Raw genomic sequence first — 12,065 nt, forward strand, 5'->3', positions numbered from 1 at the left:
CTGCCTCACATTGGGGTTGGGACCAGGTTCCATGCTGTGCTTCTCTGAAGGCACAGCCCAGGGGATGGGAGGGAAGAGGCGGCTTGAAATCACTTTTGTTCCTCCTAGATTTGGGTTCACTCTAGCCTCTACCTAAATTAGAGCAGCCCCAACGGCTGCTCTAACAGACTGTAGCTTCCCCCTGCTGCCTACAGACTGCAGTAGATTTGGCAATTGCCAGAGCACAGAGTGCTTCAGCCACTCCCCTTCCCACCACTGGTCCGGCCACCAGGTCACCCCATTGAATCCAATGGGGTGATCTGGTCTGCCCTTGGGACCTTCTTATGCCGAGGTCACCCTGGGAATGGTGATGGGCAGCACACAACCAGTCTTCTGTTGCCTCTGCAGTGGGAGACGTGATGGGCCACTGCAACCCTGTGCCCCTCTGGAGTGCCTGGCCCAGGATCTGTAAAGCCCCATGGTGATGAAACGAGCCCGGAAGGGCTCAGCATCAGGATTACACTTCACTCAGATGGATGGAAAATCTCCTGCTGACGGGAATGGGAGCTGGGTCAGGCCCTTTGCTGGTGCTTCTGAGCCAATACAATGGAGAGGTGGGTACACTTTCCATGGGGGCACGGAGGTGCCCAAACAGACAGTCCATACAGTGTACAAAATGCACCCAGATTGGAAGGTTCGCCTCATGGTCCGTGGGTCTTTTGCCTGAATAAAGCATGCAGAATAGGGCCCTTCTTCCCAATGGAGTAAAATGTCTCTGAACGGTTAGAATACGTCTACACTGCAATGTAAGCCCAGGGTTAGTGTGACTCGAGTCAGCTGACCCATGTTAGGGAACCCTGGGCTTGAGCATCTACATTGTGTGTTAACCCTTCTTTTACCCATGCTCGAAATTAGGGCTCTGGTGTCCACACTGCAGTGCGCAGTCCCGAGTCAAAGTAGCCATATCCCAGAATCCCTAGTGTCTCCCTCCACCCCCGCAAAAATGTGGCTGCTCTGTCCCTGGGGCTGTGGTGCACTGTGGGAAAACTTTACTGCTCACCCTGCACGTTACAGGAAGTTGGAAGCAGCTTGCTTTGCAAAAGGTTTGATCCGTTCGCTCTCCATTGCAAACCCAGGAGGCGCTCTGACAGCGTGCTTGCAGATCCGTGATCAGAAGAGAATGGGTTAACGCTGACCTGAGCTGCTGCCATTCATGAAGAGGGAGGGTGGCTTCTGTTTTCAATAGAGTGGATTGCAGATTGTTGGGACAGAGAGGTCTAAGGAAGTTGTGCCATGGAATTGTGGGATACTTCCAGCTGGCTCCCAGGACCCAACTCTAGTGGGGCTGCATCTACACTGCAAAGCAACGGGGCTCGGACCCTCGGCTTAACTCAAGATATGACCCTCCATCCCTGCAGGGTCCTGGGACTCTGGGTTAGTGCAACCATGGGTGCCGACTCTGGGGGTACTCCAGGGCTGGAGCACCCGCCGGAAAAAAAGGGTGGGTGCTGAGCACCCACTCGCAACCCCTCCCACAATCAGCTCCTCCGTCTCCCCCAGGGCCTCCTGCCCACCGGCGTCCCCGCCAATCAGCGCCTCCCCTCCCTCCAAGCGCCTCCCGCCTGCTGCTGGAAGGAGGAGGAGAAGTGAGGGTGGGGCACTCAGGGGAGGGGGCAGAACGGGGCTGGAGCAGGGGCTGGAAGAGGTGAGACCAGGGCAGAATGGGGTGGGAAGAGACAAGGTGGGGCCTTGAGGGAGGGGGTGCAGTGGAAGTGGGGTCTGGGGCAGAATGGGGGTCCTGGATGAGCATGTACAGCCCAACCTGCCGCTGTTTCGCTGATGTTGTTATTCAAGCGAGGTGGATCAAAGCTAGCTCAGGTATGTCTACCCATGCTGCAGTCACACCTCGGACTGCAGCGTAGACATTCTCAGCGAACCTGATCCAAAGACCAGTGAAGCCAGTTTAAAACACTCCCATTGACTTCAGTGCGCTCTGGGTCTTTTAAACATCTCGTAGCGTTCAAGCACACCCCCACCAACGCACAGCAAACGTTAGGAAACGGGGCCTACCGTAGGGAAGGGATGCATGCCCATACCCCAGCCACAAAAAGATGGGTCTAGGTGAGAGCGTAAAGTGCTTATTGTCAATTGGGAACACTGCTATCTGTTCCTCCAGCAAAGACACTAATATAAACATTAGCAGGCTAGATCACATCAACCTTGCGAAGGCTACTGTGCTGCCATGCAGGTCTTGCTTGACAAATGTTTCTTACTTTCAGTGAATGCTTCTGCTGCATATCAAAGAGGCACTAAACTTGCCTGTCCCCATACAGTTTTTTTGGTTTTTTTGACCATTTCTACTGTGCTAAAATAAACTATTTTGCTGGTTTAGCCCTGAGTTCTGCCCTTACATACATATGACAAACTCCCACTGACTTCAGTGGAAGTCACATTGCTGTATTTGAAAGCAGGAGAGGGCAGATTTCTCAATGCCCAGCACTCACAACCGGGGCCAGATTTTCACAAGGGCTCTCTTGAAAATGTGACTGCTTATTCTGGCGCCCAAAAGGGAGCAGCGCTCTTTGGAGAGACTGCCCCCAAGTGTAAGCACGGAGCCCTCCGCTCCTGACAATTTCTGGCAATAGCGACTTGGATGCCGTCAGAGTAACCACAGGATTTTACAAAGCCGTGCTAAAGAAACTGGATTGGGGAGGGGATGTTCTCAATTTCCAAACAAACTGTGGTTCTCGCTAGCATTGTCATCAGCTCGCAGGATGCTTGTGTTACCAGCTGTTAGGATTTTATTGCAAATCTAACAACATTTGACTTTGTTAAAAGTCCCAGCTCTTGGATTCATGTGATTAGGTGAGACTCTGAACTTTCAGTTAAACAAGAAGTAAGTTTCTAGACCCCATGGAGGAAGAGGAAAGCTTAATTTCCTGACCCAAGTGGATCTTAAAGAGTCAGAACCCAGCAGGCAAATAGAATGAGCCTCGAAGTTTGTTTGTTTTTTGTTTGTTTTTTAAATCTCATGATTTTGGAGGCTGACTCCTGATGCTAAATGTTTGGGGTTGGCATTCCCCACAGCACACATGCATAGTCGCCTGGCACTGCCTCGCTTGGTTGCCGTGAGCAGCGATTGTCTTCCTTTTGAGTCTCGTCCAGCACCAAGCCCATCAACAGTGCTTAACAAATGTAGCAGCAATAATTAACTAAACACACAAGCATTAATACAAGCAGGCGACGAGTCACTCTCTCTGTGGCTAGACTCACTGCCGAGTGCTCAAATTCAGCTATGGAATTGCAGGTGGCTACAGGTGGTCGAGCGATAGATAGATCTTACCATGCCATCTCATTCTTTAAAATGAAGCCTCATCTTGCTGCAGAACAGCTGGGCAGTTCCTTTTTAGTTCTGGTAGCCAGCATGGCTTATTGCCACAAGCAGAGGGCTCCTGGAAAGCATCTGGGTGGATAAAGCATTGGTGTAAGTTAAGGAACACCCCCACCCCTATAGAGGCCCCTTACTAAGCATCATTCTGCTACTTTGTTCAGCCTGCCCCAGCTCCAGCAGCTCCGTCTTCAGCACATTATACATTCCCATTGTTCCCCACTGCATCATATCAGGCCCCCATGTGCAGAGCTTAATGCACTTTCTTCCAGAGCACAGCTCTTGCTTTCAGTCTTTTCACTGCCTGCCTGACAAAGCGCCTAGCTATGCACAGTCAGCATCGGGGGAGGTGGCAAGTGGGGTGGGAGATGTTTCAGATTCCTGCTACTCGTGGCTCCAGTTTGCTTGGCTGCAGAATCCTTACAAGCAGAACTCAGCAGGAAGCTAGTAAGGGCACAACTGTTTAGTTCAGAGACCTGAATTAATATCCCAGGCTACCAATGCTAGAGGGCCAGATTCATCCCTCGGGTAAGTGCACTGAAGTCAAAGGATTTACTGGAGGGATGAATCTGGCCCATTGGGGCTCAAGATAGCTTCCACGTGGGCACAGTACCACAGAGGCTGCTATATCGGTTTGGTCTGCTTATTCGCTCATCTCTAGTGCTATCTGGGGTGAGTTTGGGGGTCTAACCGCTGATCATTCGGTCAGGCCTGGAAACAGCCTCCAGTGGGAACTTTCAGTCACAAGTGAATGGGGCACAGCGACCTTCATCTCCTGCCCATTACCAGCCCCTTCAGACAAGTAGTGGAGAAAGCATGCATAGAAAAGATGAGGGTTACCCTAATACAGTGGGTCTCACTGGTGACCCCTTTCACACAGTAAACCTCTGAGGGCGACCCCCCTAATAAATTAAAAACTTTTTTATTTTTAATGTTTAACACTATTATAAATGCTGGAGGCAAAGCAGGGTTTGGGGGCGGAAGCTGACAGCTCACGACCCGCCCAGGAATAACTTCACAACCCCCTGAGGGGTCACGGCCCTCTGTTTGAGAACCCCTCCCCTAATACATCCATTCGAGATTTCAGCCCATGATGTTCTGCACCCACTACACATCGGCTACTGGTTCTGGCCAAAGGGAAAACTCTCACCTAGTTCAACAAGAAACACGAACTGCGGCAGTGAAACTGATCATCACACCCACATGAGAGGCCCTTTCCTGACACAAGCTGAAATTATTTAAGCAGCGATTAAACTAGTTTTTGTCTCCATTATGGGCATCCATCAGCGTAACTTTAGGACCACTTTAGGATCACTTTAGTTCAACTGGGGCAATTTTTCTAATGCAGACGAGCACTTGAGTTTGTAGAGAGCCTGAAACAATAGCTCTGAGTGGTGTTAACTGCTTCTGTCCATCTGTGTGGGAGGATGCGGGAGAGGGAGAGAAGAGGGGGGAGGAAGGTGTTAACTCAGATGCCTGAAGCTGATTGAAGTGTCACCCTTGTAAGCGTTTTCACTGCTGATCAAAGTGTGGAAGAAAGTAGAGAGACAAGGAAAAGCTGTATAATCCACTGTGAGTGACATTTTAGCGTCTCAGGTGGCTGGAGCTTGTTCGTGGAAGAACGCTGCACGCTAAGTTCAGTGTGCAGACTCATTGGGTGGCGAAGGATACAAGTCACTTGACATCCCTTTCCTCGGGGCTTGCTTCATTTCCAAGAACAAAGCTCAGAACCACACCAAATCAACTCGAACCACCCAAGGCCTTCCAAGCTTCAGCCAGCTGGGAGAAGAGCGGCCATGACCCTTTCCCGCTGGTAGCGTCTCCTTTCCTTTTATAACCCACCCACGTGAGTCATGTGACAGACAGGCACCTCTTACATGCCCAATCATGGTTACATCATCACAAGTCCCCTGATATTTTTAGCCCCTCGTTTGCCCCCTGCCTAGGCATAAATGTTGCTCACGGCCCACAGGTGTATTTTGCTCCTGGGAGGCAGCCTACCCTTATTAAACAGTGGCGCTTGCTCCCGTTCAGGTGGGAAAGGAGTTGAATGAATTGAAAAGAGCACCGCACGCCCAATTCCGATGTATGTTGTAAATGGTGTGTGGGCAATTTTTAATAAAGCAGATTTTTCATGTGGAACCAAGAGGCTTAATTGAAGGATGTGAGGGAGCTGGAATGTAATTGCTGCTAATCACTCTGCACCCAGAAACTTGCTGCAAACGGCTTTTGTGTGTGTGTGTCTGTGTGTTAAAAGAACACTTTTCTCTATTTCTATTTGCGGGGGGGGGGGAGGAATGCTCCGAGGCAATGGGCCGATTTGTAAGGTGTGAAAAGATGGGTCTCAGGTAGGGTGAGGAGGGGAAGGAGAAGAGAAGCTTCATCACCTTAGATCCTGCACCGCAAAAGTGATTCTGCCGCTGTGGGTAAAGCCTCGGGCAGGATTCTCCTGGAAATGTGCCCACCTTCTCGCCCTGCCCAGTCGGTGGCCCTTAAAGTAGCCAGCCACTGAAGCAGCTGCCATGTCTGTGGCTGCAGGCAGCAACATGCCAGCCCCGAGCTTTTCTCCTGCACTCCTGGGGTTCTCAGCTTATTTTTCTGGCAGTGGGGCAGTGCTCTGGCTGGTTTGGGGAAGCTAGAAGCCCCTCAGCATGAGTGCTCCAGCCTTCCCTGCGCCTCTTCTTGGGCTTGTTATCAAGTGCTGCTGAAAAAAAAAAAAAAAGAGCATTCCTGCCCCTGGTCCCTTGCAGAATAGTAAGTACGGGAGTGGAGCTGTCTATTGCGGGTGCGGAGGTGAAGGGTCAGGCCTCCAAGGAGCCTAAAGCAAAGCTGCTCCAGAGAGGATCCTGCGCTGCTGTCTGGAAGGCAGAGATGGGGCAGGCAAAGGAAGCGTGCAGTAGCGGCAGGCTGACATCAAGCCGAAGAAATCCATAGCAAGTACAGCAACCCCAGCCCCTCTATCAGAGAAAAGAGGATGGAGCTGAGCAAATTGCCCGCCAGCAGCAGAATAAGTAAAGCAGGAGAAAACGAGCAGCGGGCCAGGTTCTCTGCTCAGCCAAGTTTCTGATTGGCGCAGCAGAGGGAGGAGGGGGAAGACTACATGAATCCCTGAGTCTCAGGGTGGCTGTGCACCAGCCCTGGCCCTGATTACAGCAGCTTAGGCAATGCTAACCTGTGCCAGCTGGCAACAGTCCCTGAGGGACTGGATGTCAGCTGGGGAGAGCCAGAGTGCAGCATGCCCCAGCCACTCTCTCTGTGACAGCACAGCAGGGAGAGGAGGCAGATGAATGGGGAACACGAGCTCGGTGCCAGCAGAGAGCTGCTCAGAGCTGGGGGGGGTGGGGGGAATACTCAGCTGGGCAGATCCAGCTGCTTTCCAGCCCGGTTGTGCTGCCAGAGTGATCGGAAGGCAACAGAAAATCTGGCCTGCTGTATTCAATGGGTAACGTGAACAGTGCCATGTCTGGTGCTGTACAGACAATGAACGACGATCAGCTCATCGGAAATTGGGCGAACGGGCGAATCCCTGTCGTTGGAGAGACAGCAGCAGTATCCTCATTAGGAATTCAGATAATTACACAGAATTACGTGGACTGCTCATGTACCTCGGGGTGGATGGGATGAAGGGCTGAACTGAGGCTGTTCTTGTGCACAGGTACAGGGCAAATCGCCCCACTCACACATCAAATGCCAATTGTAAAGGCTGCTTGGAAACTCCCTCCCTGGGCACGGGGGGAGGGAGGGGGTGTGTGGCCTTTCCTCCAGTGCAATGAATGGGGAGCCACTGTCAGGATGCGCTGGGTGCCTGCTATCTAATTAATTCCCTGAGATTGCGGGGGCGGGGGGAGGGGGGCGATATCAGTGGACCCTGAGTACTTATTGATTATCTGTACTGAAGTAGCACAACTCCATTGTGCCAGGCCCTGTACGCACACAGTCCCTGCCCCACTTCATTTCTAGCGCACTTTGAGCCTAGTCAGGCAGCCCTTACTCATATCAGTAAGACTGATTGCAATCTGAGCAATTGGCCCAGGACTTTACCCACTTCTCCCCTGTGTTAGGGATAGCAGCTCCCCAGTTCTGTACCAGCTTGGCCCCAGCACAAGGCAAAGCTACTGTCCTAAGGTCCTGCCTGTGGGGGATCGGTTTAGCAGACCTCCATACCCACTTGTTCCCCAGAACACACCCTATATCAAAGGCAGGGTAGGTAGCAGGTGCAAAATGCAACTCCCTGTTACACCAGTTGGGAGTTTCTCTCCACCAGGGATATCCTCAGCTGGTGACTTACAGCCCAAATAAAGCCCCCTTTGCATTTACCGAGCAGCACAAATGGGCCGGATTGTGAAAGGGAATCTGGGCCGCTGTCTAATCTATCTATCCTTGGTATATTAGAGCCTTTCTGGAAACACTGTAGAGTAACAGCTAATGAGAGTGGATGTTTGTGAACCAGCTCAGTGGACAATTGGGGACAATTTTTGTTCAGAATTTCACTAACTTTAACACTCACACACACACACACACTTGCTTGTGAGTGTTTGTCAGATTCCATTGTTCCTTGCTCTCCCGCCAGGCTTTTTATTCCCCAGCTCATGCCTGCTCGTTTGCTCAGAAGGAACATGCATGCAAGAGTTGCTAAGCAGCTGCGTGCTTGTTGTTTTTTTTTTCTTTTTGGTTTGGGTTGGTTTTTTTGTTAAGCTGGGAGTATATTGTTCCTTCCCGTTTCCAGCAGTGGCAGTGTGACCCAGGTGACAATACAGCTGCCACTCAACCCAGCACCAAAACAACTTGGCCACATTTCAGACACCTGGCATAACACAAGAAGATATAGTGACAAAGGGGTGATCGCTTAACCTTGGACACAACACAGACCTCATTTAAATGAGCTCGATTTTGGCACGACTCACAGAGAGCAGCTAAACAAGTGTAGCGAAGTGCATATGGTCCCAGCAGAGCTGGTGATTTTGGACGGCCTGTTATTTTGCTTCCTACCACCCTTCCTCTAACACACCTAAGCACTGTGTACTGTTTCCTGACAGTGCTTCCAGGAGCGAGGGTGCAGTGTTGGGAGGGTCCGTGGGGAGCAGAAGCATTTCCTCCTCAACACGTTCCATCTGGGAAGGCCATCCCTGGCTTGGCTGGCCTGCCGGCGTTGGAGGACTGGCTATCTCCAGCCCAGCTCACCTCACAGGAAGCCAGGGCAGGAACCACAGGCATATTTTCTCTTTTTCTTTCCTCTTCCCTGAACCTCCCCTCTCGCCCCAGCCCTTGACATTTCTAGAGGTGGGCTGGAACCAAAACTCTGGGTCTGAACAACCCCAGACCTTGGAGAAGTCTGGAGCTGCATTTAAGTCCACACTGGGCTTTGGGCCCATCCCCAGGTCTTTATTCCTTCCCAGGAGATCTCCTCCCATCCACTCTTCACATCTTCTTTTCTCTAGCCCAGTGAGACTCAGACCTCAGTGGTTCAGGAGACAAATTAGTGACCAGCATTACCCAAAAGATCCACAGTAGTGTGAATTCATTGTTGCATTTACTACAGTACTATACATTTTTTACCTCTTATATATGTTCTTCTCACAGCAAATAAGTTAATAACTTAGCGCACGCTGATAACGTAATTGGTTAATAACATAGTAAAAGCACCCTGAGTGGTTAAGAATTAAATCACACATTGTTTTAATATCATGTGCTTCAAAGATCCACGGGATGGTGAGCCTCAGTCTGAGTATCACTACTCTAGCCTATACGTCACTATGTGCCTCTCTTCTTCCCTTCCCCTCCTTTTCACTCCAGAGCCTGTTGTTTCTGCTTTCTCCCATTTCCCTCCTTCCTGGGGAATACCCATGGAAAGAATGGCTATTCACTCTATCCCTCAAAGACCCTAGACAGTGCCGTGTCTATTCCTCCCGCAAGTGGCGCAAGATCTCACCAGAACCTGTCGCGACTGCTCCTTCAGCTGACAAGAAGGGGCCACTAGAGAGCAACGTTAGACACCTCACCACCTGGGAATGGAGAACCTTGTCTTCGCTGTTCTCCCAGGTGCTGCCAGTGGTGGGAGCCAACCGGAAACCCTCCATCTTGCAATGCCACTCATCTGCCAGCCCAGCCATTCTCTCTCCTTCCCATCTTTTGGTTTCCATTTCCATGTACACTGGGCTTTGAGGCTGGCAATGAGCCTCTTGACTTCCACACTGGAGAAAATGTACGTTAAGTGAACCTCAGGCTTTCCAAAGTTTGCTGGCAATCCTGCCCCCAGAGCGTGGCAGATTTCTTGGAGAGGGTGCTGGGTTCACTGCCGTGCCCAGTAGCGCCAGGGTCCTCTCATCCCCTTTCTGCCCTACTCCCCCCACAGTTTTCTTCTGGTTACCTGGCCTGAGACTCAATAAGCAAGGATATAAGCCACTTACAAAAGAAGGGGAGCTTTTATTTATTTATTCAGCCATCTCCAGCACTTCAGTGCCACAAAGCGTTAGCATACTTCCCATCTGCATTATTTATTTCAGAGTTCAACACAGGTAAAGCTAAAGCTAATATTGCATAAACATATGCCTCAGGCTTATGGAAAGAGTGACCCAGACAAGCTTCCTCTATACCAAGACAAATTTTCCCTGCAGGGTGAAATCCTGGTCATATTCAAGTCAATGGGAGTTTCACAGCTGACTTCAGTGGGGCCAGGATTCCACCCATAATGTTTTTGCAAGTTCATTAAATCCACTTTGATCTGAGTATCCCTTGCAGGAGGCATTCCTTCTAGTGGGGGACCATCAGTTTAGTGATTGCTGGTTCTGATGCTCCTGATCAATAAGCATTTGTTCCATCAGCTTGTGTATCCCACAGCCCTTGGCGAGGGTTTTCTACCTTGGTCACATATAGAGGTCCAGCCAAGTTGGTCCATACCAGAGGATTCAGGTTTTCTTTGGACTCCCTTATGAATGAAGCTGCCTCCAGGCCCCAGCCTATGTTTCGGATCCATGATATTCCTCAAAAGCTGAGCGTGCTGTTCCTCCTTGAAGGGATGTTCATTCTACTAAAATACTTTAAGAAGGGGGAAAAGCAATACTTAGCTTCCATGTTCCAGGAGAAAGTTGCCTCTTTCTCAATCTACAGCCAGCACCATACACCATTGATATCCATGGCAAAGCCCCACCTCTTTTCAGTGTTCAGCAATCTCCCTCCATTTCACCTTACAACTAAAAGGCTACCCAGTAGCCTGATCACCAGGATGAACACCGCTGAAATTTAAAGGTACAGAACCCTAATAAGATTAATACAATTTGCACAATACCCATTGAAATCATCATAATGAGGAGAATACAGGATGGCTATCAACACAACATGAGTGGGCTTCCTCTGCTCTTGCAGAAGTAATTCCCCTGGTAGTGTTGCTCTAAAACACGAAGGAAGTTCTCTCACTTTGTTTCACCAATGTTTGCGCCAAGAACTTTTGTACCCTGAAAATAAAATGAACCTTGACTATGAAAGATGTGGCAATGGCTCAGTAACAAAACATCAGGAAGTTCTGATTCCATCAGGAAGAATTCAAAACTGGCCTGTTTTAATTATTTTGTTCTGAGTTGTTAGAACTGTTAGAGGTGTCCTTCCCCAGAGTCCCTTACAATGGTTTCAGCCACAGTGAGGAAGAGTTGGACTCTACACACTGTAAGATGCAGACTCCTATGAGATCATAGAGAAACAGACAGGATGGTATATTAAATCCAGGTTTACAAAACATCCTGGATCCAAATATTACATTTTTATAATATCTGAACAAAAGCATTCCTGGCAGCTGGAAATATTTCTAAGCCCTTTGGGTCCTGGATTTACTGCCATGTGCCTCTGCTAAGGAAGCAATCAAATTCCACCTTAACTTGCATCATTAATTCTGCCCACCTTTCAGGAGAATATTGGCTAAGCCATTGTATTTAGGAACATTACATTAATGCAAGTGATTGTGAAAGTCCCGTCACCTCTCAAGCTTAATAAGGGAGAGAGAAATGAATTCCATTTTTCTAACTCCATATAGTCCCCAGTCTAAAGCACTGGAGTTTTGTGGCTGAGGTGAAAGCATGTATGTTCTCAACCAGGTTGTGTTTAGGTACGTGAGAAGGCAGAAGATGACACTTCATCACATGGGTCCCAAGAGGGGAATGAGAACTATCAGTAAGGACTGTTCACACCATTGAAATTTTCATTTCAAATTGGACCTCCCTGTGAACATCTTTCAAAAGAACTATTAAATTCTCTTCTACGTTTGGTGCAATAGATGGGCACCGATGGACAGAGAGCAGCATTCTATTTTGTAGCATTTAATAAAAAAATGCATCTTTACAAAACATAGTTCCTGATTCTGTTGATGGGGAATTGCAGTATCATCCACGCCCTTGTAGAAATAGGCCCATCTTCTACCCCACACCCCACTGCATAGGTACTGGAGTGTTACCATTGAGTAGGAAAGTATTTGCTAGTGCATAGCATTTATAAAACACTTTACAAACAGCAATTAATCCTTGCTTGACCTGTGGGAGGCAGATGAGTATTGTTAGCCCTATTTTACACTTGGGGAAACGTTGGCCCAGCAAGGCAAAGTCACTTGGCCAAGGTCTCGCTGTGAGTCAGCGTCAGAGGGCAGGATTAGAACTCATCCTCTGCCACACTGCTCCAAGCACTGGCCTTGCCTTAGTGGAGCGACCCACAGAAC

Source organism: Chelonia mydas, chromosome 7, assembly GCF_015237465.2.
Source record: "Chelonia mydas isolate rCheMyd1 chromosome 7, rCheMyd1.pri.v2, whole genome shotgun sequence".
Lineage (NCBI taxonomy): Eukaryota > Metazoa > Chordata > Testudines > Cheloniidae > Chelonia > Chelonia mydas.